Below are 26,692 nucleotides of genomic sequence, written 5' to 3' on the forward strand. Positions count from 1 at the left end.
AGCACTTCGGGCCCAGCCTAATGCAAGATAAATATAGATCCCTGACACCTAAGCCAAATGAAATGAAAGTTAACTTGAAAAATCTCACTTATTTTGTGTCTTAGTTGAGGAAAATAAAACCCTTAATCCGTTTCCTGCTAATTCCTGATATACTCCTTAAGAAATAGTTGGTATGTTAAAGAAACATGCAAATTCAAATTATCAGTCATTAATAATCAATTTACTTCTCTTTGTGATTACCATTTGCTCTGATAGTATCTGATAGTAGTGATGGGCTCAGGTTTCCTTTTCCTGATGAAGTATAAAAGCAACACAACTGCAAATGTTGAGTAATATTTAGTCAACAAACAAGTTTTGCTCCAGTCATTTTTTTATAAGTGAGTCTCTAAAATGTGAATATCTATTTGGTAAACTTTCTTAGTATTTTTTTCTTGTATGTTTTAGTAGTGATTTGGTCATTCTTTGTTTACCTTAATTAATGAAGCAGAATGTGCTATTCATTGCCAGGGTGCATAAGTTTATATTACTGGGTTTTTTTATAATCTTTCAGACAGTTTGTGTAATATAATAGACACAGAATGAATTTTGCTCAACACTACTGGTAAACATATGAATAAGGCACCCCATGATTAAACTTGTTACTCTGAAGAAATAATGACAAGATATCTATTGATAAGCTACTCACTGAAGGTCATATATTAAGAACCTCTAATTTCATCTTAAAACTAAACTGAGGAGATTCCAAGATGGCGGCTAGAGGGAGGAAGCAGAAAGCATGCCTCCTATAGTGAAATCTTGGAGAGACGCTGGAGACACACCTTGGAGGCAAAACCACCAAGAAGAGGCAAAACTTTGACCCCTCCACACCTCCAGCCAGCACAGCATCTCCACTTCACGTTAAATGGAAAAATCAGGAAGGCCCCTGGGCCACCAGCCACCAGCCGCCTGTGCCCAGATAGCTTGGGAAGACGTGGACAAGGTGAGCTTAGTGGTACCGTAGTACTCCCACAGACAACCCTGGGCCAGAGGACCAGTCTGCCCCCTGGACAGACTGACCTCCACCTGGGGAAAAAAGAGAAACTGAGTAATAAGCAATAAGAACAATAAAGACACACTGGAAAGAGGGTGGGGCGCACTGAGCGCCAAAGATTGGGGGAAGGGAATCCTTCCCAGGACTGTAAATAAACAAGCCAGGCAGGCCGGAGAGGCTCTGGCAGGAGTGGGAGTGCGCACCCAGCAACCAGGAGTGGGAAAGCTTGTGAGAATGGCGGAGGGAGGAAAACTCCACAGGAGAGGAGAGAAGACCCACTTCCCATGTGAGCTGTAAACAAACATGGCGGCTGGCAGGAGCAGCAGCACTACCCAGTAATCACAAGCAGGAAAGCTTGTAAAAGTGGCGGTGGAAAGAAAACTCCACAGAAGAGGGGGGAAGACCCACTTCCCATGCGAACTGTAAACAAACACGCAGGTCTGAGAAAGCAGGTGGTGTCACCTCCCCCAGTGTGCTTGGAAAGGGGAAAGCTTATAGCAGAGGCTCGCACACAGGATAACTCTGAGTAAACAAAGCCTACAGAGCCAGGTGAGTGCTAAGCTCACCCGTGAGATCTACATAAATAAAGCCTCCAGCAACAGCAGGCTGACAGCAGCAGACAGGCAATCCACAGCTGCAGATATCATTCAATGAACTGTCTCCAGACTCCTTTTTTTTCTTTTTCCTCTCTCCCTACCTTTGATGAGAAAACAACCTAACTAAACCTGCATGCTGAAAAACTTACTGAAACTGTATTGCATTTGAACTTGGGACACTTGTGGTGGGTTTTTTTTTTTTTTTTTTTTTGCAGTTTGTTCTACTTTATGCATCACTTTTGATGAGACAACTACAGAACAACATCTGAGGCACCATCTCCAGTATTGGAGACTGAGACGGACACCAAAATTATTAAGATTGAAACTTCATTGCATTTGAACTTAGAGGGTTTTTTTTTATTATTGTTTTTATTTTTTATTTTCTATTTTTCATTTTGTTTTATTTTATTTTTATATATATTACTTTCATTTAATTATTTTTTATTTTTATTCTTATCTTTATTCATTTTATTTTTTATTTTCAATCCTCTCTCTGTCTCTCTAAGGCCTGTTCAGCTTATTGTCGATTAGTACACTAACGCTCCCTGTTTATACCTTTGAAACTTTCTTGTTCTGTTTTTTCCTACCTGTCTGTTTGTTTTTCCCTTTTCTTTAACTTCTTGCTTTCCATCTCCTCTCACCCTTCCATTCTAAATATTACCATTGGTATTATTACAAGCTAGAAAATACTTAATTGCACACAGTACAGGGACAGTAACAACACCAAGGACAATGACAGGAAGACAGAAAAAACAGGGAAACCAGTTCCCCCACAGCAAAAAATTAGTACAGGAACCAGAGGGGAATGAAGAAAACAGATACTCAGATCCAGACTCCAACAAAATAAAGATAAACTATGCCAAAGGACCCAATGAAGCCCACAAGAATAATTTAAAAGAAGACATACTACAGGTACTCAATGAGAATTTTATAGAGATGATACTGGATAGGGTCAACCAAAATGTACAGGAGACACTCAAGAAATTCCAAAACAACAAAAATAGAGAATTTGAAAAAGCAAAAGAAGAAATAAAGGAAACCATGGAAGCACTGTATAAACACCAAAGTGAAACAGAGAACATGATGAATAAACAGATAAATGAACTCAGGACAAAAATAGACAACATTAAAGAAGAAACCACCCAGGATACGGAAAACCTCAGAAAAAAGAACGAAACAGAACTGCAAAACAAAACAGAAGGCCAATCCAGCAGAATAGAACAAACAGAAGACAGAATCTCAGAACTTGAAGATGAAATGGTAATTAAAGGAAAAATCGAAGAACTATTAATTAAACAACTCAAGACCTGTGAAAAGAAAATGCAGGAACTCACGGACTTCATCAAAAGACCAAACTTGAGAATCATGGGCATCGAAGAAGGAGAAGAGGTGCAAGTGAAGGGAATGTGTAATATATTCAACAAAATAATAACAGAAAATTTCCTAAATCTAGAGAAAGATATTTCCATACAGATGCAAGAGGCCTCCAGGACACCAAACAGACCAGATCAAAATAGAACTACCCCACGACATATCATCATTAAAACAAGTTCAGAAACTAGGGAAAGAATATTGAAGGCAGTAAGAGAAAAAAAACAAGTAACATACAAAGGTAAACCCATCAAAATCACAGCAGACTTCTCAACAGAAACATTAAAAGCAAGAAGAGTGTGGGGTGAGATCTTCTGGGCACTGAATGAAAATAGCTTCAACCCTAGGATACTCTACCCAGCAAAACTATCATTCAAAGTAGATGGAGCAATAAAAGTCTTCCATGATAAGCAGAAACTAAAACAATATGTGACCACAAAGCCACCACTACAAAAGATTCTACAAGGAATTCTGCACACAGAAAGTGAAACCCAACATAATCATGAAAGGGCAGGCAGCACCAAACCACAGGAAAAGAAAAAGCAAGAAAGTAGAGAGTAACCTCAACTTAGGAACACACAATTAAACCTTCAAACAACTAAGACAACTAAATGACATAAATCACCACATATCTATCAGTACTAACACTTAATGTTAATGGACTTAATTCACCCATCAAAAGGCACTGCTTGATGAAATGGATTAAAAAGGAAGATCCAACAATTTGTTGCTTACAGGAGACCCATCTCACTGACAGAAATAAGCATAGGCTTAGGATGAAAGGCTGGAAGAAGATTTACCAAGCCAATGGCCCCCGATAAAAGGCAGGAGTAGCAATACTTATCTCTGACAAAGTAGACTTCAAACTTACATTGATCAAACGAGATAAAGAAGGACATTCTATACTAATAAAAGGGGAAATAGACCAAAAGGAAATAATAATCATCAATCTGTATGCACCCAATGTCAACGTACCCAATTTCATCAAACACCCTGAAAGACCTAAAAGCATAGATAAACGCCAACACAGTGGTTGTGGGAGACTTTAACACCCTATTATCATCAATAGATAGGTCATCCAAACAAAAAAATCAATAAAGATATCCAAGATCTAAAATATACAATAGATCTAATGGACCTAGTTGATGTCTACAGACATTTCATCCAACCTCTACACAATATACATTCTTCTCAGCAGCCCATGGAACCTTCTCCAAAAGATCATATCCTAGGGCACAAAGCAATCCTCAGCAAATATAAGAAAATAGAAATTATACCGTGCATACTATCTGATCACAATGCAGTAAGAGTAGAATTCAACAACAAAAGTAAAGACAAAAAACATGCAAACAGCTGGAAACTAAATAACTCACTACTTAATGAACAATGGATCTCCAATGAAATAAAAGAGGAAATTAAGAAGTTCCTGGGAGTCAATGAAAATGAAAACACAACCTACCAGAACCTATGGGACATAGCAAAGGCAGATCTGAGAGGAAAGTTTATAGCCATGAGTGCATATATTAAAAAGACTAAAAGATCCCAAATCAATGACCTAATGATACATCTCAAACTCCTAGAAAAACAAGAACAAGCAAATCCCAAAACAAATAGGAGAGAAATAATAAAAATAAGAGCTGAAATCAATGAAATATAAACCAAAAAAACCACACAAAGAATTAATGAAACAAAAAGTTGGTTCTTTGAAAATATAAACAAGATCGATAGACCCCTGGCAAACCTGACTAAAATGATGAGAGAAAAAAACCCAAATTAGTAGAATTGGAGATAACAATAAACACCATAGAAGTCCAGGAAATCATCAGAGACTACTTCAAGAAACTATATTCAAATAAATTTGAAAATCTTAACGAAATGGACAGATTTCTAGGTACATGTGATCATCCAAAACTGAACCAAGAGGAAATTAATCACCTGAATAGACTTATAACACAAAATGAAATTGAAGCAGCAAGAGTCTCTCCAAAAAGAAAAGTCCAGGACCTGATGGATTCTCTGCTGAATTCTATCAGACCTTTAAAGAAGAACTGATACCAACCCTCCTTAAACTGTTCCATGAAATAGAAAGGGAAGGAAAACTGCCAAACACCTTTTATGAAGTCAGTATTACACTTATCCCAAAACCAGGCAAAGACACCTCCAAAAAGGAGAACTATAGGCCAATCTCCTTAATGAACATTGATGCAAAAATCCTCAACAAAATAATGGCAAACCGAATTCAACAACACATCAAAAAGATTATTCACCACGACCAAGTAGGCTTCATCCCAGGGATGCAGGGGTGGTCCAACATACGAAAATCAATATACGTAATAAACCACATTAACAGAAGCAAAGACAAAAAACACTTGATCATCTCAATAGATGCAGAAAAAAACCTTTGATAAGATCCAACACTATTTCATGATAAAAGCTCAAAGAAAACTAGGAATAGAAGGAAAGTACCTCAACATTATAATAGCTATATATGACAAACCTACAGCCAGCATTATACTTAATGGAGAAAAACTGAAACCACTCCCTCTAAAATCAGGAACCAGACAAGGATGCCCACTATCTCCACTCCTATCCAACATAGTACTGGAATTCCTAGCCAGAGCAATTAGGCAAGAAGAAAGAATAAAAGGAATACAAATAGGTAAAGAAATTGTCAAAATATCCCTATTTGCAGAATACATGATCCTATACCTTAAAGACCCAGAAAACGCTACTCAGAAGATTATAGACATCATCAATAGCTACAGCAAGGTAACAGGATATAAAATCAACATAGAAAAATCATTAGCATTTCTATACACTAGTAATGAACAAACTGAGAAAGAATATATGAAAACAATTCCATTTACAATAGCCTCAAAAAAAATCAAATACCTAGGTGTAAACCTAACAAAAGATGTGAATGACTCTACAAGGAAGACTATAAATTTCTGAAGAAAGAGATTGAGGAAGACTATAGAAAGTAGAGAGATCTCCCATGCTCATGGATTGGTAGAATCAACATAGTAAAAATGTCTATATTCCCAAAAGTAATCTACATGTTTAATGCAATTCCCATCAAAATTCCAATGATGTTCATTAAAGAGATTGAAAAATCTACCATTAAATTTATATGGAAACACAAGAGGCCACGAATAGCCAAGGCAATACTCAGTCAAAAGAACAATGCTGGAGGTATCACGATACCTGACTTCAAACTGTATTACAAAGCAATAATGATAAAAACAGCATGGTACTGGCACAAAAACAGACATGAAGACCAGTGGAACAGAATAGAGGACCCAAATATGAAGCCACACAAGTATAACCAACTTGTCTTTGACAAAGGAGCTAAACATATACGGTGGAGAAATAGCAGCCTCTTCAACAAAAACTGCTGGGAAAACTGGTTAGCAGTCTGCAAAAAACTGAAACTAGATCCATGTATATCACCCTACACCAAGATTAACTCAAAATGGATCAAGGATCTTAATATCAGACCACAAACTCTAAAAGTTTATACAGGAAAGAGTAGAAAATACTCTGGAGTTAGTAGGTATAGGTAAGAACTTTCTCAACGAAACCCCAGCAGCACAGCAACTAAGAGATAGCATAGATAAATGGGACCTCATAAAACTTAAAAGCTTCTGTTCATCAGAGAAATGGTCTCTAAACTGAAGAGAACACTCACAGAGTGGGAGAAAATATTTGCCAGCTACACCTCAGAAAAAGGACTGATAACCAGAATATATAGGGAACTTAAAAAACTAAATTCTCCCAAAACTAATGAACCAATAAAGAAATGGGCAAGTGAACTAAACAGAACTTTCTCAAAAGAAGAAATTCAAATGGCCAAAAAGCACATGAAAAAATGCTCACCATCTCTAGCAATAAAGGAAATGCAAATTAAAACCACACTAAGATTCCACCTCACCCCTGTTAGAATAGCCATCATTGCAACACTATGAACAACAGGTGTTGGTGAGGATGCGGGGAAAAAGGAACCCTCTTACACTGTTGGTGAGAATTGTAAACTAGTACACCACTCTGGAAAAAAATTTGGAGGCTACTTAAAAAGCTAAACATTGATCTACCATTTGATCCAGCAATGTCACTCTTGGGGATATACCCAAAAGACTGTGACACAGGTTACTCCAGAGGCACCTGCACACCCATGTTTATTGCGGCACTATTCACAATAGCCAAGTTATGGAAACAGCCAAGATGCCCCACCACTGACGAATGGATCAAGAAAATGTGGTATCTATACACAATGGAATTCTAAGCAGCCATGAAGAAGAGCGAAATGTTATCATTCGCTGGTAAATGGATGGAATTGGAGAACATCATTCTGAGTGAGGTTAGCCTGGCCCAAAAGACCAAAAATCGTATGTTCTCCCTCATATGCAGACATTAGATGAAGGGCAAACACAACAAGGGGATTGGACTTTGAGCACATGATAAAAGCGAGAGCACACAAGGGAGGGGTGAGGATAGGTAAGACACCTAAAAAATTAGCTAGCATTTGTTGCTCTTAACGCAGAGAAACTAAAGCAGATACCTTAAAAGCAACTGAGGCCAATAGGAAAAGGGGACCAGGAACTAGAGAAAAGGTTAGATCAAAAAGAATTAACCTAGAAGGTAACATACATGCACAGGAAATTAATGTGAGTCAACTCCCTGTATAGCTATCCTTATCTCAAGTAGCAAAAACCCTTGTTCCTTCCTATTATTGCTTATATCCTCTCTTCAACAAAATTAGAGATAAGGGCAAAATAGTTTCTGCTGGGTATTGAGGGGGTGGGGGGGCTGAGGGAGGGGGTGGAGTGGGTGGTAAGGGAGGGGGTGGGGACATGGGGGAGAAATGACCCAAGCCTTGTATGCACATATGAATAATAAAACAATAAAATTAAAAAAAACTAAACTGAGAAACTACAAAAGAATCATTTAGCTCTGATGTTTTGAGTTGTTTAATATTTTCAATTAATACTTCTTTTACTGAATGGCTTTGAGGAAAACTGATAGATTCTAGCCTTACAACTTTGTAAATAAAAGTGTTCTGTTACCAGTAGAATCCATCATCTCAGAAAAAAAAATGGCTATTTGTCAAATTACCAAAACCAATATTGTCATGGTATTTTAGGAATAAGCCTTATGCATCAAGCACTGTCCCTGCCCGGGGTGGGGGCTGGGGAGGTGGCCCAAACAATATATACACATGTGAGTAAATGCAAAAATGATATAAAAAATGGGTGTAGAGAAATTAGAAAGACTACTATTGCTTAATGTAAGGGTAACTTGGCCTAAAATGGGTATAAAAACAACGGAAAATAAACATGGATTTAAGAAATATTCTGAAGTAAAACTAATAGGCTTTAAAAGCAGTAGTAGTGTGTGAAGAAAAGAAAATAAGATTATTTGAAAAAGTCTTTAAATTGAAATTATTACAGAAAATATTCTATAAGATAAACACTTGGTCTTTAGATAACACATGAAAACACATCTAGTTAAGGTGACTGCCCAGTAGCAGGTGCTGAAAATCTATTTTCTGAGTGAAAGAGTGAATAAGCACATGAAACCAATGTGAACATGAGTGAGTGGTGATGTTACAATGTCCATACCATTAGTTCTCAGTACCATGTCTGTGGATTCAACCAACCATGGATGGAAAACAGTTGAAAAAAAAATTGCAAGTATACTGAACATATACAGACTTTTTCTTGTCACTATTCTCTAAATGATGCAACTATTGACATTATTATAATATTAGTTATTATATAAGAATTATAAGGAATCTAAGGATGATTTGAAGTACATGAGAGGATGCGTGAAAGTTATTTATAAGTACTGTTTTTTTAGTATAAACATTCTTGATCACCCTGAATCTCACATCCTGACAGTTCAGGAACAAATCTGTTTAGTTTGGTTATGATAGGAAGCTTTCACAAGGCTATGCTGTGGAGTCACAGCATAACAAATGGTACCATAGACTGAGTCTAAGAAGATAATTTTCACAGAGCAAGGACCACAGGAAACAAAAAGAAACCCAATACTCAAAAAGTATTAAGCATCACTTGGAGAAATTGTACAAGAGTTTTAACACATCTGGCTATGTGTATAGAGCTTGTAATCTAATGGAAACTTAGGTCCCTCTGGACCACAAGCAAATAATATCCACAGAACATACAGTCCCTCTTCCAACACAACAAAACAACAGGCTGGTAGCCAATTATGGTAGCAGCCAAGCAGATGTCCCACTGGCTTTTAAATCAAGCACAGAGCCTGGGCTTGTTATAATTATTGCCACCATGTACAGCATTTTGTTTATAAAACATTTTTTCTGTTAGCAAGTAATTAAGAGCAAAGTTCAAACACAATACTTATGAACTTTCTTGGTGAGCAATTGTACAAAGCAGTATGTAGTTAACAGTAATTCCACCTTGTTTTCTTCAAGAGCAACACAGGAAGATTAAGTCGGACACACTCCTCAGGTGAATCAAACAGTGTCAGCAAATCTCTTGGACTGAGAAGTCAGACTTTACACCATGCTTTGCATATCTTTTTCACATAAAGATCAGATACTTACCAAAAAAAGGTAAGTACCTATTTACTTTTTGAGTTCCTTTTGCTCTGTGTTCTAAATGTAAGTATCTTTCAATGTCCTTTTCTTTTCTTTCCTACATTTTCTCTTTCTTTTCTCTTCCTCCATTTTTTCTCTTCCTTGGTAATGCAATTATCTCTCTGGGCTTAATTTTGTAACTGCACTATTAATTCCAAAATCTATTTCTTGATCTATAAATTCTATAATAAATAGTAAAATTAGTTCACATTTTTTTGAAATTTTTCAGTGCCTTAGTACAATGTCTATTATCCTGTTTAACTTTTTTGACTTGAGGTAATATAAATAAAATTTAAGTGGAAGTTTAGAAAAGTTAAGAAAAAAGTTTTTGGCAGCAGTAGGGTTTGATCTCAGGGCTATGCTTGCTAGGCAGGTTCTCTACCACTTGGGCCACTTCCTTAGGCCTTTTTCACTTTAGTTATTTTCAGGTAGAGTGTCTGCATTTTTGCCAGGACCAGCCTGGACCAGCCTGGACCACGATCCTCCTACCTATGGCTTCCTGCATATCTAAGAACACAGGTATGCTCCAGCAGGTACTGCTTATTGATTGACATGGAGTCTCACTATTTTTTTTTGCCCCAGTTGACCTCAAAGTACAATCTTCCCAATCTCAGTCTCCCAAGTAGCAGGAGCGAGCCACAGTGCCTGGCCTTACATAATTTTTCATAGTACTCAATGTGGCCTACCTTGGGCCCAAATGTCCACATGTCCACATCTAGAGCTCTCAAATACTCTGGTATGATTCCTTGTGGTGTTACTGCATGCTTATGTTCTGTGGACATCTCTAAATAGACATAGACATATGTCTCTACTTCCTAATCTAAGTGTATGCTGCCAATTTCTCTATAAATTACATCACCACACTTCTGTTATCAGCTTAAAACTCTCCAATCATCTTCTAATTTCTCACAACTCTGACTTCACCATAAATTTTCCATATGTCTCCTGTGTTTGATTTTCACTGTTCCCATCTAAGTCACGTTTCATTCACCACCTATTTAGACTATTGCTGTGGCTCATTGTTGATCTCTCTTCATGGAGATTTTCTCCCTTCTCAATTATCAGATGAATATTCCAAAACATAAGTTAGATTTTATTATCTATTTAAAATACAATATTAGTAATTTTTATTATTGCCTAAACAGTAGAATTTAGCCTCCTTAGACCAGTATTCCAAGCCCTCAGCTATCATTATTCCTGTGCCAAGTCTGCTCTTCTATGAAATTGCCCATGTAGCATCTCTCACCACTCAATTTTTTTTTTTTGCAGGTACTGAGGTTTGAACTCAGGGTCTCACACTTGCCGAGCAGGCACTCTACCACTTGAGCCACTCTACCAGCCCCTCAAATATTTCTGCTAGCTAGAATTTTCATTCTCTACTTAAATGTTACTATCCAAATTAAATAATGGCTAACAAGCTGTGTACACATGAAAACTTTAAATAAAATACCACATCTAATTCCATCCCAGTCATATTAAATCCAAATTAACATTTAAAAAATTGTTAGTGCTATCATAGACTCATATGATAACTGTGCAAATGAAAGAAGTCACTTCATTAAGACATTGCTCTGCAATATGCAAGAAAATATACATTCCCACTATATATGATAGAGAACATATGTATAATGCATCATAGGAATTATCTTACCACATGTACAACATGAAAAGCATCCTTTAGTTTTGTGCTGTTTACATCTCACATTCCCATATTCAGCAGAACTCAGTAGTCTTACTTCAAGAGTCAATGCAAGCATGTTGGTGTGATGTCTTCCTCAGTTCTCTAACCCCACAAAAGCGCTTTCTGCATTAACTTCTTATAGTATTAAGGATCAGGCCTTATTTTACCTGTCATTTTAAATGTTATTTTATAGTACATAGCATATGTATTTAACTGCATTGGCAAAACTGAGCATTTATTTATTTTATTTAATCTACAGTTCTTGGGTATTAAATAATTTCTTATTAAATATATTTAATATGAGCTATATTTTTTAAAGAAGGGTCCTATACTGGCAAATGAGGTAGTTTTGAAATTTCTTTATTATACCTATTTTAAAGAGATATTTTAAGCAACATAATAAGCATCATAAAGTAAATGGACACATGAAACAAGTGACAAAGAAAACAACTGAGAAGGAGGTGAGATGGATTCACCTAACGCCTTAGCTCAAGACTATTGCACTGGAGCTCAAGCTTTATGTCTCCTCGGAACCAGGACCACAAGGGAGCTGCACTGTTTCAAAGCTTTCCTCAGATAAAAGAAAACTTTGCAGTCTTCAGGAGACATCAAATTCCTTCATGCCCTGAACCCTGAGATAACTAGATTGAGTAGATCTTTGTAAAAAAGACACCCATTTTCACATGGGTGAATTTGATCAAAGAACATTATATGCATGTGTAAATGCAATAAAACCCCAACAACTAATTTATGCTAATAAAATGTTTTAAAGATATACATTATACATTAAACATTAAACATTTTATACATTAAAATGGACAGGGTCTATTTTGCCAGTTGGGTTTGTAATACATATATGCATGGAAATATCACATGGAAATTCCCTGTGTATCCTTATCTCAAGCAAGCAAAAACATCATGTTTTTCTTTTCTTTTTTCTTTTTTTTTTCTACAAAATCGGGGAACAGGAGGGCCAAACAGGTTCTGTTGGGGGGTGGGGAGGAAGTTTTGCACCAGTGGGAGGGGGAGGTGGTGGGGAAAGGGAGTAGGAAGATGAATATGGTGCAAATGTATCTAAATGCAAAAATGATACCTGTTGAAACTGTTCTAGGAATGGGGGAAGTGGAGGATAAAGGAGAGTGGTGGAGGGGGTGAATTCAAGACAACAATAAAGAAAAAAAAAGTAAAAAAAAAATGGACAGGGTCCCTAAAACACTTTGATAAAAGGTTCAGTAGAAGAGATGGTCTTCAAAGAGTCAAAATCTATAAGACTTCCATGACTTGACCTTTAATCATTTCTCCATCGTTATCTCTTCCTCTGCTCACATCATATGTTCAGCCAGACTACACTGCAGCTTCCTAGAATATGTCAAACTGCATTCTGTCTGTGAGCTGGCAGTTCTTACTACCTAGGCTCCTCTTCCACAGACACTGGAGTCCTAGCTCTGTTCCTTGTCTTCATTCAGTATCTCTGTGCAAACATTCTTTCTCCTAAGCCACTGTTCACCATAACAGTCTCTCATCAAACTCTACCTTCTAACCCCACTTCACTGCATTTATTATGCTCCCTATTTACCATGTATTAATTTGTTTTGTATTTTTAAAATAATATTTACCCTCCCTATGAAAATGTAACTTCCTTAAGGCCAGGAAGATTTTACTCTGTTATTCACTGCCATATCCACACTGTTTAGAAAGAGTACTCAGCACATCCAAGTATGGTGGTGTGTATTTATAATCCCAGCCACTTAGAGGTGGAGATAAGAAGATTGAGGTCCGAGGCCAGCCTGAATGAAAGCAAGAAACCCTATCTGAAAAACAGACTAAAAGCAAAAGATCTACCGCTGTGGCTCAAATGGTAGAGTACAAGGATGAGGCACTGAGTTCAATATATAGCATTCCCAAAGGGGAAGAAAAATAACAAGTAGAAAGTAGAGCAAATGTATTTTCTGGCTAGTTGAACAAAGCTTTTTGTTTTGTATTTTTTAAATTGCATTACCCACAACTAAAAATGTTCAGAAATGAACATCGAACCTTAATTCCACGAACAAATAACTGTGAAGAATGCAAACCCTATAGTCTTATGTGTAGTTTTTACATTATTTTTTTTAATATGGAAAATGATAGGAATTAATAGTTTAAAAAAGGAACTCCTCTAATGTACTAGTTTTTTAATACAGCATAAAAACTTACCACAAACTTCACAATTTAAAGCAACACCCACAGCTCTGTGTGTCAGATGTCTAGGCATGGAGTGGCTAGGTGTTCTTCTAGTCAGCTAGAAAGTTGAAATCAAAGTTCCCTGAGGCTTGGGGTCCTCTTTAGATCAATGGCACTCCATACACCTATAGGACTGAGGTTCCTGCTTCATGTTGGCTATTAAACAGTAGTCCCTTGAGGCAGTTCTCAGTTCCTAGTTATGAGGCTTTCTCACAATATAGCATCTTACTCCCTGACAACCAGCAGAAGAGTCTCTCACACTTTAAATCCCTGCTTCCTTTTTCAAGAATCCCCTCTAATTAGTTCAAGGTCTGCAAAATCTCTTTGCATTTACAAACCATACTATATTCATCTGTTTTCCATTACTATTCAGAATACCTGAGGCTGGACATCATATAAAGATAAGAGGTTTATTTAGCTCATAGTTTCAGAGGCCAGTAGTACAAACAGCATAGCTCTGGCTCTCCCACACCCTGGCCCTTGTCTGACTTTGCCTCATCCTAGAAAATGGCATCACAATACCGAGAATATGCCAGGACATTAGATCATGAGATAGACAGCTAGACAGTAGGGAGGGGGTCAGGCTTATTCTTTTATAACAGTTCAGTCTCATAAGAGAATACTCACTCTGTAAGGCCAACATCAATCCATTCTGGCACAGATGTCCCAATGACTGAACTACCTTCCACTAGGCCCCACCTCTTATAAACTCTACCACCTTGTAATATGCCCAAGCTCATAAACACTTGGGGGACACTCTCAAACCATATCCAATCCCTAATCACAGGAGTCAGATTTATCCTACTAATAGTCCCACCTATAATAAGGTATGCCAGAGAGCAGTAATGTTAAGAGTATTCAAAGAATTCTGCCTCCCACATTTATTATTTTAAATCAAGGTTAACCAAAGTTGGTTATATTTGGGTCATATTCTGAAGAACTGATAGAGACATGTGTATTTACTTTGGTGGAATTGGCACAGCTATTGGAGATTCCAATTCTTTCTTTAAAAAAGGAAATAGTGTTATTTTAAATCTAGTAGCTATTGTTCTCAGCATTAAAGATTATTGTGATTCTTATAGCCATCTTGAACAGATTATTTTATTTAAATTTAGAAAAAGTTATATAAATAATGCTAGCCATGGATATTTAAAAATTAGCATGCTACTAATCCCACAAACCAATTTTCATTAGAGTTATGTCATAAATTGGAAACAAATATAGTCTTATATCAATCAGGGATTGCTGTAACAAAAATCATGCAATGCAAATCTCTGCTCCTTATCAAGAAATCTGCATAATTTTAAGACATTTCTTCCTATTTTAATGCAATTTCTGATTCTAAAATTAATATCACTATAAAATTTTATCACTATTTAATGGGTAATATTTAAATGTAATGCCAGTCCATTTCCTCTTTTTATAACAGTATTGTTAGGTTTGTGAGAAATAGTGAGGAAGCACACTCAGTGAGGAACTGAGATGTCTACAGTTTTTGGTTAATTAGTAGATGATCTAAACAAATATAACAGAAGAAACTTTCATGGTGCTAATGATTTCAAGATTGAAGCAGGAGAGCAATAGGAAGATTTACTGAGCTTGCGAAAAATCTGTAGGTGATAATATACAATTTTTTCCACTAATCAGATTAATGCTAGAATATTTATCAATTGTTCATTAGGTCAAATTTCATAAATACTTTTTCAAAGTTTTGAAATTTGGTGGAATATATATTATAAAAGATATAGATGAGATGGAAGACAAAGCCCTTAGTCTGATAGATAATGACACTGTGAAAAAAGTGCAGTTGAATATAGATAAATGAGGACTACACACAGGACAACCGGGAAGAAGTACCAACTTTCAGGACTCATATCTCCATCCCCAACATTTCAACACAGATTGTAGACACGTGTGTATCATGCAAGTTGAAACTACATGTAACACAGAGCATGCAAGTAAGACAAAAACTGCACAAGAGAGACGCACAGATATCAGAGATGTTATTGTATTTATTATTTTTATAGCAACCTTGGGCTCTAAGATTTGTGTGGTTAAATGTCTTTCCTTGGGTCCTACAGCTCACGAGTGGCAGTATCAGCATTCAAACCAGGTCTTTCTGGCTTTACATTCAAATATCCTGTGACAAATCTAGCTATCCAATCCTCCTTCTACCTGTGTATTTTACTCATATACTTATTTACTAATACATCAAATTTCTGTGTGAATATAAAGCAATAATTTATTATCAGTTTTTAATTGTTTTTATATAACAGCATTTGTAAAAAATTTTTTGACTGTGGTCCCTTTTTATAGTTATATATAAATGCTCTAGTGTTTAAAAATAATGTTCATTTCAGTGTGTAATCTGGGTACTTAGGAGAAGGAGGCAGAAGGACCATGAGTTCAAGGCCAGCCTAGGACAAAAAGTGAGCTCTATCTCAAAAGAAAAGAATTGAAAGTGTTGATTTTTAACATTATAGGTAGTTATAGTTTTAACTGTAATAGTTAACAAAGATCATGTATTATTTAATAATAGCCATAATAGAGAAGTAAATTTGATTTTTAACTAATGAGGAAGTTTAGCCATCAAATAACTAGATAATAAAATGTATAATTAAGTAATGCGTAAATTAATTTTTATGTATCATGTTGAATTACTAAATATATAGTGAAAAGTAAATTAAAATTCAACTAATTTTTATCAAATACAGATAAACCTTTCATTAATTGCTATTTAACTTTTTACATTTCACACTTTTAAAATGTACCATATTATTTTTAGATTTATAAATTTTAATTATGAAATGTTTGTAAGTTGCTAAATAAAGAAATTCTTTATTAGTAGTTCCATTTGAATATGACCTATGTTTATATCAGTAAACAAAAGATTTAATGTGTATGATAGTACATTTTCTTTTCCATCATTGGTTTGGAAATGCTAGAGAATTCTCCATATTTTATTGGCATTCTAGTCAATTCAATGCAGTTTTCAAATCTGATAAGGATAGTATTTTTGCAAAATTGCACATATATATACATATATAAATATGTATGTATATATATATATATATATATAGAGAGAGAGAGAGAGAGAGAGAGAGAGATAACTGGACGAGATGACAGATATATTTTGGTACTTTCACCTGTGATCGTCAATATCCTTTTATTTCTCAATATTTCTAATCAATGGTACATAAAACAGTTTTACAAATAAGAACAATAATTTAAAATTGAATAGTGGGGGGAGGAGGGGGAGAGGACATAAACAATATATATACATGTAAGTAAATGTAAAAATGATAAAATAAAAGGAGAAAAATTAAAATTAAATAAATAAAATTGAATAGTCTTGAAAACTGTCCTTACAACTGACAGTGTTTAGTTTTGATAAACCGAATGGAAGCTCACCAAAAGGATCTGAGGATCTAAAGCTTTTTTGTTGTCTTTGTTTGTTTATTTGTTTGTTTTGGCTGTGTTGGGCTTTGAACTCAGGCCTTCTTTCTTGCTAGGGTGGAGTTTGAACTCAGGGTTTTACATTTGCAGAACAGGCACTCTACCACTTGTGCCATGTCTCTGGTTATTTTCGAGATAGGGTCTCACTTTTTGCCCAGGCCAGCCTGGACCTCCATTCTCCTATTTTATACTTCCTGAGGTAGCCTCAGCTATTATTGACAGGTGGGTGCCCAGCTATTTGGTATTAACTGAAGTGGGGTCTCATGAACATTTTTTTTTGTCCAGGCTGGCCTCAAACTACAATCTTCCCAATCTCAGTCTCCTAAGTAGTTAGGATCACAGGCTAATGTTGACTTATTTTTTCAAATAGTTAAATTCCAAATTGATTTTAAAATAGAAATTGGAGCAGATACATTTTCCATCTTTACTATTATTAATCTCTGAACATGAAAAATCTTTGGTTGTAGTAAACTGCTTCACTATAATAAAAGTAGAGAGTTATCATAGAACTTAGCTATTTATAAAACTATGATATGTATAAATTGTTTTGAGACCTCAGAGACTGATTAAGAAATAAAGAGATATCACCATATTATACTTGAAAATTCAGCAGGATTTGAACATGTGGAAAGGGACAGCAATTGGCTTCTATGCAAAGCAAGCAGTGTACAGAGCATGTTGGAGGCCCTGGACACAGAGCTACAGAAAGAAAGGCAGTGTTCCCAGAGATCCCCTGGTTCAAGAAGTAGGAAATCATTTTTAAAAGGGGAAAAAAGAAAGGAATAAGGAAACATCACAGTAGTGGAGGGCTTGGTCAAGGTACATGTTAACTAAGGATTGGAGAGATACTAGAAATTTGAGATAGGGTGGTACAGTTACAATGTACAATCTGTTCATTTCCCTTTGCTTTGTTATTTTCCATATTCCTTCAAAATTATTAGTGTCTGAGATTTGTAATACTTGAAACCATATTTAAGGCACTCATGCTACCTTTGTACCGGTTGTTACTATTATTATTATTTTAAACTTTTCCTGTCCCTATTGCTCATTATTTTTCTATTTCCTTATTCTCAGATTGGCAGACTTGTGCACTTTATCTTGGAACTCACAGCTTAAAAATCAGTTTGTTTTTTGCCACACCATTCCTTTTGGGTATCACCAAGCCACCAGTAAAAAATACTTTTATATTGTTTGTAATGGTCATGGTTAGAGGAAGATAAGGGATAGTCATGTCAAATGCATGAACCTTATTACTGATTACATATTATAATCAATGATCAGATCTGTGATTCAGCAGGTGACTCAACATACAGTAAGAAATCATCATATAGATTTCCTATCTATCGAAACTGAAACATTTTTGGCATAGAGCTTAAAAGCAATAATATTTATATAGCAAGCTGTTTTTATATTCGTGTGTGGGATCAGTTTCAAATACTTAATATCTCATTACTTTTATTAGATAATAAAGAAAACCTGTATTTTCTATCCATGCTTGTTTGACATATTATCAAATTTAGGCACTGCCTAAATAGATTTAGGAATCAATCTAGAGATAGATTCCTAAATGTTATGAGTCAAATTCAGTCGTATTAATCTTTGCCTTTTGTTTGATGATGTGATATGTCTTAGAAATGTTATCAATAACAGCTTTTTGTTCTTTATTTCATGTCAATTTTTTAACTTTTGGTGGATTCTTATTAACCAAAATTAGCATATAATGAATACATGAACAACAGGTTTTAATTCAAGTTTATTATTCTAACATTTTTGTTTTTCCTTTTTGTTGTTGTTTGAGACAGAATCTCACTATGTAGCCCTGGCTGACCTAGAACTCATGATTCTCTTGCCTTAGCTTTCCAAGTGCTTGCATTACAGATATATGCCACCACGCCAGACCCTATTATCTTAACTTCCTAATCGGTTCAGAATCTTGAATACATCGGCAAGCATTTTAGAGGTTCCTGCAAATTAATATTAGGGCTTTCACTGATAGTATTAGTTTGCTTTTTAAAATAAAAGTTATGTGTTTTGTTTTGCTTCACTTTGCTTGCCTTTTAAAGCACACTTACGTGAACCAGACTGACTAAATTATCTATATGTACATATAGACTATCTCAAATCTGACTGGAACGTGCGTAGGCTTAAACGGAAGCATTTTAAGGAAAGTCTAGATTTATTACATGTCAGCCCCAAAGTGCCAGATAAAATATAAAGGTCAAAGCATAGAAGATTTGCTAGGTCATAGTTTGACAAAAGGTCAAATGTCTGAACTCTGAACAGATCAAATCCACCATAGCCAAGTAATCATGGAGAAGTCTTTACCGATCTCACCTGTTCTCCTTGTACATTAATTTCAGGACTGCACATTCAGGAGAACATCTGACGTGAGTCTCTACTGTGATTTTGACCCTGAGTCCCTGCAACCGAACACTTCATGATCATGGCACAGGAAGACACTTTTTCTTTAACATTCCTTGAAATATTGCAACAGCTGCCAAAAAGAGTAAGAATATACAGGATGGAGCCCTCTATGCATTTTTAAGTGAAAGAAGATTTCAGAAATATAAATGGTGTGTGATTTGCCTGGTGTGTTACTAATTGGCCATCAGGTGGACACCAATAAATTGTTGAGTATGCAATCATGTAATTTCTTTCCTTTAATTTAAATACTTCTGTGTGTGTGTGTGTGTGTGTGTGTGCATCCTTGTGTACATATGCATGCACACGCAGAATGGAGTTAGGGAGTGGGAAGCCAACATCAAGAGCACAGGTTATTCTTGATGAAGACAAATCCAGCAGGAAGGAAAGAAAACTTTCCTAAATCACTTTACCTAATTACTGACAGAGGTTACCATTAAAAATATATGAGAAATCAGCCTGCATCCGCTGGCCTCTGAACTCTGCAGCCTGTGAAACAAAGCTGCTTGCCAGTTTCTATTTTTTAATCTGAACACTTCTCTAGTTTTAACCTCCAGCCTTGCCATTTGGTGTGGTGTTGATAGGTTCTCTGCTTGAACTATAGATTTCAGTTTTATCTTAGGGTCTTTTATCAATCTCATTCCATCAACAATGAATGTTTCTTGAGGAGGAACTTTTCAGTGAGGTCCTGGAACATGGAAAAAACAATTTTCCCTTACTGGTCAGCCATATAGTGGCCAAGATGACCAGTCTGTGATTATAAAGTTTAAAAAGAAAGCTTAGTTTGGCCTCTTGAATTCATTTATCACTCCCTAAAAATGCATTTCAAAAGAGATAATGAGTATTTAAAGGTATGCAAAGAATTTATTTATATACTGTATATAAATAATTTTTAAAAAGACTTCAAAAAGTTGACTTTCACCTTTAAATTATAGCATTTTGTTTTAAAAAAAGATGCTATGCATTCATTTTGCTTTTTTGGAAGTATACTGGTTTGAAAACTAATGAGATCTTGAAAATAATGTTATTTTTCAAGCAAAAAACATTACATAACTACCTGTGAAGAGTTTTCATGAAATCAAGAACCCTTAATAACAATCCAATCAATTTGAAAATTAAATGATGCACTAGTTGACATTTAGGTAGATAGGAAAACAAATTAAAAAAAAATAACTTTTTAAAATACTAATTGTGTTGTCAAAAGCTATGCTTCTACTGTAATAGGAAAACTTGAAAATAAAATAATTCTGAACAAGGAGACCTGAGCTGAACACTGATTCTCCCACTTATAAGATAAGTGGGAGAATGCATTTTTAGTGAGTGATAAATGAATTCAAGAGGCCAAACTAAGCTTTCTTTTTAAACTTTATAATCACAGACTTGTCATTTTGGCCACTATATGGCTGACCAGTAAGGGAAAATTGTTTTTTCCATGTTCCAGGACCTCACTGAAAAGTTCCTCCTCAAGAAACATATATTGTACTTATAATATAAGAAACATATACTGAACTTTAATATTGTAATTTGTAAAATGAAGCAGAAAGATGATAAATTCTTAGGATCTGATTTAATAGTGTCAATACAATCTTAACTATCTTTGGTTTGTACATTTTTTCTTTTTAATCATACACAGCAAAACTTACATCAAAAGAAACATAGTGAATAACATTATCAGTGTTTATATTTTCCCCTTGAATAATATATGACTGATAATTTTAATTATACAAGACCATTAAGCCATGGAAATACTTAGCCATATTCTAATGGAGAATTATTTTAAAAATATTAAAATAACTAAACTTACAATTCTAATTAAAGCATCTTCCCATGAGACATTATTCTTTTTCTTTTCCTTCCACATTAAGATCATGCTTAAATTCAAGAATGTTGTCTATTTTTTCCTTAGCCTCATCTAGTATACAATGTGTTTGTTTCCTTTTTTTTTTTCCTTTTCCATACTTTTTAACTTAGAACTTCCTTTCTCCTGAGACAAGGAAGCCCAAATTTCAGCTCAAGGTCTCTACACTATAATGTCCCTTGAAGAATGTATTAGCAAAAATGTATCATAGGAGAAAAAAGGGAAGGAAATAAGAAGCCCTAACCTAATCTAAAGGAAACATCTGGACCCCAGTATAAATGATGTGCTAAAAAGAAACAACACAAGCCCATGGAATTTGAAATTTAAGCTAACAATTACCATAATATAGAAATGGGTGAATTGAATAGTTATGATTTCAAGGTTAGTCAAGGTTTATCTGACATTATTCCTTCCAGAAAACTCAGAAACCACAGGACACTGATTGTGTTTTGTATAAAAGCTGAAATGCATGCAGAACTCATAGAGCAAAAGTACATGTGTTTTTAAATGGACAGAAGGCACACAACTAGCCTTGCTCAGTCTTCCTGTAAATATCTCTCTTCCTGTCAAGTTAAAAGTCAATGTCAGACTTTTTTGTTTATGAAATAGCATTTCTTTCCTTCTAGGATTTTCTTTGTTTTTGACCTTGTATTGTGGATATTTTTCAACAGTGGAGATAATGGTATAATGAATCCGTAGTCTCAATGTTCATTAGTATTTTGCCTTTGGACAGCAAATTTCTTTTAGATATCCAAAACAAAAGGCCTTAATGAACAGGAAGTGAAGCATGGAGTACACATGAAACAATGAACAGATGTTTGAATACTGGAAGTTGCAAGCTAAATCAAAGCTTATGTTAGAATTGCAAAGACCATAGTCTGGAAACACTAGGAAAAACTGTCATTATGTTTTGTGTTTGTTTTGCATGGATCCCAATTCACAACCCAGAAGTGACCAACAGAATTTATTTAGCTATTATATACTAGTTCTAGTGTGAGATATCTAATAGGATCAAAGAGATAATTTTTAAAAATCACTGATTCCAAAACTGCCACCCTTATTTTCTAAATGATAACTCAGATGAGAACTCCACTCCACTGCCTAAATGTCAAGTAGGAGCTTTGTTATATAACAATGTAAATTTTCTTAGAGGTTGGCCTACTTATTTGTTGATCACTACTCGTTGTTAATAAATTTGATAAACTCTTGTTCATCCACAGGTCCTGTCATACTGAAGGATTTCCAGAAATTTGATCAGATGGATTATTTCAATGAGTGATTCAATGAAACATGCTCCTGGTAACAGAGCAGGCCATCAGTAGATATGTGTGTTACCAAGGTAAATTAGAGTCATTAAGAGGAGAGTTATAATGAATTGAGGATATGTCGACCACTTTATATTTCTGAGCCATGTGAGCTCTAGGACTAACAACAACTATGTCAGCTTACCTAAGCAACCAAAAAAGCCCTAAAAATTAAAGAAGAATGTGAACACTGACTCCATCCTTCTCCCTTCATCCCTCAAGCCTAGCTTCCCTTCCTTATGTTTGAAAAATGATTCTAGACTGAACAACCAAGTATTGTTTTCTGATCTCTTAACTCCTTTTGGTCATTTTGGGAATTTAGTTTGGGAACAAACTAAAAAACTAAGTAACTTGTTCAGGAATATCTGAAAAACACAAAGCTCAAATTCATCTTGAGGATAGTCTCAATAATGGTTTCACTTGTTTTAAATCACTAAGAATCATGTTGAGCATCTCAAAATATTATCTGGACCCTAAAAGAAGCACTTAAACAGATCATAAGAACTAGAAAATGTATTTATACACCTACATAATATGACATCTCAGTGTGCCTCTTTGAATGGTCTCATAGAATTAATGAAAATCATTCATCTATTGATAAATTTGATTCTCTAATCTTTCTTTTGTACCTCTTCAAATAACTACTTGAAAAACAACATGCCATGTATGTTTTTCTATCATTGTTTTCTTCAGGAAAAGAGCAATTAAGTTACATATTTTGGTGGCTTAATAAGATTTTATAATGTATTTATAAAACTGTAGTGTAAGAGATTGAATCAATGCATATTAACAAAATCAGCTTTCTTTTTCCCCCCACCAAGAATCTGGATCCTAGATCTACCATAATTTGATTCAGTTTATCGTTTTTAAGTGTTTACTATTATGTTATAGAAACTTCTAATAACTTTGCAGCATGACACACAGATAATATGTGAGTGTGTGTGTATGTGTGTGTGTTGTAAATGACTTAAGTGAAATAACTTTAGAGACCTTGCCAGTAACATCATTTATTTTCATTTCTGCTTGCAACTATGTTATAAAATGGAAATAGTGAATAAGTTGTTTTACATTTATTTAGTTGTTCACAAAAATTGGAGAAGACTGGTACTGGTGGCTCATGCCTATAATACAAGTTACTTAGGAGGCTGAAATCAGGAGAATTGTGATTCAAGCCCAGCAAGGCAAATAGTTCTCAAGACCCCATCTCCAAAAATAAACAGAGCAAAATGGAGTGGAGGTGTGGCTCAAGCTGCTTTGTAAGCATGAATCTCTGAGTTCAAAACCTAGTCTCACCAAAAGGGGAAAAAAAAAGCTTGATAAATTACTGTCAGGGAGCATGGAGATTTTACTTTTGGTGACACTCATTTGGAAATTTAAAAATTCATCTTATGTTATTAATTATCATTATCCACTGAATTACAGGTCCCTCAAGGGAAGTAATTTTGGCTTTCCAGTCTTCACTGTCATCAATGTATTTGGAACACAGTACATGTTCAATAATATATTGAGTGAATTATATTCATCAATATTGTAATGGAAACACTAATTATCAATCAATAGTTTGATGGATTATTGACTACACTATCAGAATTATGAAAAATGAGACTCTATTATTGTTATGGTTTGGATACGAACTGTCTCTCTAAAAGGCTTATATGTTGAAGGCTTAGTACACACCTGGTGGATCCAGCCATTTGAGTGGTTAATGGATCCCGAGGACTCTGTCCTAGTTGATGGATTCCTCCATTGATGATTAATAATTTGATGGCATTATTAGGAGGAAAGGTTCTGAGGCTAGAACTAGTTAAGGAAAGTAGATCATTACTGTAGGAATGTAATAATAATAATAATAATGTAGGCCCTCCTCAGTCCCTCTCTGATTCCTAGCTGCCAATAGATGAGCAGCATCTGTCACATGTCCCTGACGCCATGATATTCTCCCTTGACTCAGGCCCAAAGCAATAGATCCAGCTTACCTTGGGTCACAACTGAGTCAAATTAAATATTTCCTCCTTTTAAATTTTTTCTCAGCTATTTGTCATAACAACAACAACAGAAAGACTAATACAATCACAGACAAAGATTTTCTATCACACATCTCCAGATGTCTATGCTTACCCTGTTGGACTATTTATAAATATTCATAGAGAAGCTCTAAATGCTTCAGAGATTAGCTTTGCGCTCATTTGAAATGACTTTAAAAACAAGCTAAAGTATCTTTTCTCTTTGATCTCAAATGTCAAACCATTCTTAGTGACTTCTTGGATTCAGGCTCTGTAGAGTAAGCTGACTTTTCAGAAAAAGTCTTACACAGAGTTATAATTATGGCTGGGTTCTGGTGGCTCATTCCTATAATCCTAACTACATGAGAGGCTGAGGTGGGGAGGATCACAGTTCAAGGCCAGCCTGGGAAAAATATCCCCAACTCAACCAATAGCTAGATGTGGTGGTGTGCACCTGACAGGCTGGCTGTTCCAGGCCAGCCTGGGCAAAAACATTTGCAAGATCTCATCTCAGTGGAAAAAAGCTGAATGTGGTGGTATGTGCCTGTCATCCCAGTGATGGTGAAGTGTGAAACAGGATCATGGTCCAAGTTGGCCTGGTCAAAATGTGAGACCCTGTCTCCAAAATAACCAGAGCAAAAGGGATTGGAGGCATGTCTCAAGCAGTAGAGCCTAGTAAACACGATGCCCTGCGTTCAAACATCAATACCACCAAAAAAAATATATGTAAGTATGAAAAACAGACCAGCTGACACATAAACATAGAGTAATTTAAGATGACTATAGATTAACAGAGCTAATTTAAGTTTCACATATGGCAGATAAGTTAAATGCTTTGATTAGTAGTCCACAGCTATTCAAGGAGACCACCATCATAGATTCCTGATCTTCATACGACACTGAGATTATATCTCCAAAGCATGATTTAGAGTTCATATTTCTTCATTGTACAGTTTGAACCAACTCTTATGCTACTCCTACTCCTACACTCCACCTTATCATTATGTAGCATCAAAGCATTAAGACATTAGCTATTTCATTTAAACCTCTCTATATGTTTAGCCTAAAAGATACTTTAGTTCAGATTATCCACTGGACACAGAAGATGTTTTATTTATCACCTGGTCATTATTCTTTTTCCTTACTGCTAGACAAAATTATACCAAATGTGCAAGTTCAGTTTGATTACAACATCTTTCCTAATTCTGATAGCCAACTTTACTCTTACAGCTTCAGTTATGAATGGGAAATGAATGTCCAACGGATCACTCATTAATCTGGATTTTCCAAGCACCATCACTCAGACAGCTTCTCAATACTCAGTGGTCTCAACTAACATGTAGTCCCACATTTTCTCATCTGTGAACAAAATATGTCAGAATCCTGGATGCTGGAAAGTAGATTACAGCTATATAGCTTCTAACATGGCCTTGGACTCATTGCTACATAAATTTGAAACTGAGATGCATAAAAGGTCTGATGTCAGAATCAAGGTTTTTTACTTGTCAATAGACATTTTCTGTTACAAGATCTAGGAATAATGGACAAAATGCAATATTATAATAGTTATTTATATTGTCAGAAAAATGTACCCTCCCTCCAAAAAAAAGCATGAATTCAGTAGAAGCACAGTCCTTTTTATTACTGTGACTTTTAATATTTGGCAATGTAATATGTGGAGACCCATAAAAAAAGCAGTTATAAAATCCTGAAAAATTACTATATTTCACCAGGCCAAACTATGCAGTCGTGTTTAGAGTTAGCAAGCTGAAAAAAAAAAAGGTATAAGAAGCAGTGTTAAGCCATGACTACTGGATGTTAAGCAACCAATCAGAATATAAAGGAATTAATTGAAAATACTGCTAAAGAATACATACACTTTAACTCTTCATTCGGGCAGTGGTAAAGACAAATATTTTAGACACAAACTGAGAAAAAAATCCCAGGAGTGTTAAGAGACCAATGGACCATTGACTTTGTACATTTTCTCTTTTACTGAAGAAAGAATCAACACAAACAAATCTTTTTAAGTCTTTAGAGACAACCTGACCACACTTACAGGTAAAATATTTTCTTTATAGATGTGAAGATAATCATGCATGCTTTGCAAAAATTGTAAGAAAATGTGTGAAGCCT

General features: G+C 35.3%; 1 long non-coding RNA gene across 3 annotated transcripts; it reads left to right on the forward strand.

The window, feature by feature from the left end:
- The first annotated feature begins 9,223 nt into the window (after window positions 1-9,223).
- LOC109695867 (uncharacterized) lies at window positions 9,224-26,368 on the forward strand. Of its 3 annotated transcripts, XR_002213261.2 has the most exons (5): window positions 9,224-9,589; window positions 10,032-10,132; window positions 19,331-19,476; window positions 22,470-22,588; window positions 25,787-26,368. It is a non-coding gene; the product is annotated as an uncharacterized lncRNA (long non-coding RNA). The 3 variants fall into 3 exon arrangements; XR_012445178.1 differs by lacking the exons at window positions 22,470-22,588; window positions 25,787-26,368 and having other exon boundaries at window positions 19,331-19,612; XR_012445179.1 differs by lacking the exons at window positions 10,032-10,132; window positions 22,470-22,588; window positions 25,787-26,368 and having other exon boundaries at window positions 19,331-19,612.
- The last annotated feature ends 324 nt before the right edge of the window (window positions 26,369-26,692 follow it).

Source organism: Castor canadensis, chromosome 2 (genome assembly GCF_047511655.1).
Source record: "Castor canadensis chromosome 2, mCasCan1.hap1v2, whole genome shotgun sequence".
NCBI lineage: Eukaryota > Metazoa > Chordata > Mammalia > Rodentia > Castoridae > Castor > Castor canadensis.